This window comes from Orycteropus afer, unplaced genomic scaffold, assembly GCF_000298275.1.
Source record: "Orycteropus afer afer isolate SDZICR_OR568_19922 unplaced genomic scaffold, OryAfe1.0 scaffold01048, whole genome shotgun sequence".
NCBI classification, from domain to species: domain Eukaryota; kingdom Metazoa; phylum Chordata; class Mammalia; order Tubulidentata; family Orycteropodidae; genus Orycteropus; species Orycteropus afer.
In genome coordinates, this window is record NW_006922635.1 from 50,177 (window position 1) to 51,935 (window position 1,759).

Sequence of the window (1,759 nt, forward strand, 5' to 3'; positions counted from 1 at the left end):
TCCGAGGAGTGGCTGGTGGGTTTGGACTGCCAGCTTTCTGGTTAGCAGTCAAATGCTTTAGGCACTATGCCACCATGGTAGGGGTGACAAATATGAAATTTGCAGCAGTGGCTTTGCATGCCCCAGGCATGTAGTAGAGTCTGGTGAAGCTCACAGCTTGCTGTTTATAGCATGCTTGCATTTAACTAATATTTAAAATTTTTAATATATTTTATTTTTCAAGAGTTTTACATCTATGAAAAAGAGCAAATACAGTAAAACAGTTCCTATAAACTCCCTCTTCATTCCCCCATTGTTAACATCTCCCACCCGGAATCCCACATTCCATTTGTCATGTTTCCTTAGACTCCTCTGGCTGTGACAGGTTCTCTGATTTTCTTTGTTTTTGATGATTAGGATCGTTGTGAGGAGTACTGGTCAAGTATTTTATAAAATGTCTCTTAGTTCTTATTTGTCTGATATTTTTCTCATGATTAGATTAGAATTATTTTTATTTTATTTTTGTTTTGGAAGAAGACAACAAGGGTAAAGTGTCATTTTCTTCTATTGTATCAAGCATACATGACATCATGCCATCAACATGATGTTTCATTGTTGATGTTGGTTTTGTCCACTTGGCTGAACTAGTGTTTATCTGGTTTTCTCCATTGGAAAGTTACTGTTTCTCTCCTTTCCATACTGTCCTCTTTGTTAAGTCATCACTAAATGAAGCCCACACTTCAGGAAGAAGGAGTTATACTGCACCTCCTGGAGAGCAGAATGTCTACATGAATTATTGGAATTCTTTTGCAAATGAGATGTGTCTCTTTACATTAATTTGTTCATTCATTAATTTATCCAATCTGTTGTTTATACCCATATGGGCTCGTAGGTATTTATACTTTGGTTATAATCCAATATTACTTTCTCTTTATGCCCAAATTAGTCTAGCTTTGGACATCTTGAGATCTTTTATTGTTGTCTTTCATTGTTGTCTAGTTGATTCTGACAACGAGGAGTTCAAAGGCTCCTGAGACCTTTGACCTATCTCTGTTGTATTGGTGATTTTTTTTTTTTTGTAAAGCTATCCACTGCCTTCTTGCATTGCACAATGCTATTGCTCATCTTCTAAATATTGATATGTCCTATCTGAGTTCTCAATCAGCCAACTCTCCAAGGAGGTCTGCTGCTTCAGTTTATTGGAGAATGATATCAGAACCCAAAATCTGGGTTCTGTGTGTGTGTGTGTGTGTGTGTGTGTGTTTTGCTACTGGGACTTCCAGGTCCTGTCATTCAATGGTACAAGAAAATATATGTATGTATAGTCACTTGGATATATACATGTATCTATAAATCTTTCTATATGTAACCATCTGTATCTAATACTAAGAGAAATATGAGTTCACACTGAGGTATCCAACTCTAATTTATTACCACATGGATTATCCTAGTTTCTTTCTCTTTGTTATCTGTAAACTCCCATTTTAAAAGGGGAAACTTGGTTCTTATCATCTGCCATCAATTTACTTAATTGTTTAGCTTTAATATACATGCATAGAAGTATCGGGATTGTTAACCCACAGTGTTAATGTACAATATTTTTTTTTTGCCTTTAGTTTTATAGACTCATTTTCAAAATTACTTAGTTCAGTTCTTTTAAGGCACCATCTACATTGAGGTTATTCAATATAGTTTTAATAGTTAAGGTGTTTTGTCATATTCTTCCTTCTATTCTGGATTCCCTCAACTTGTAAATGATTTTATTTTTAATTTATATGCA

General features: G+C 34.9%; 1 pseudogene; it reads right to left on the minus strand.

Moving 5' to 3' along the window:
- Positions 1 to 227: 227 nt before the first annotated feature.
- LOC103212640 overlaps positions 228 to 1,759 on the minus strand; it is a 5,261-nt pseudogene continuing 3,729 nt past the window's right edge.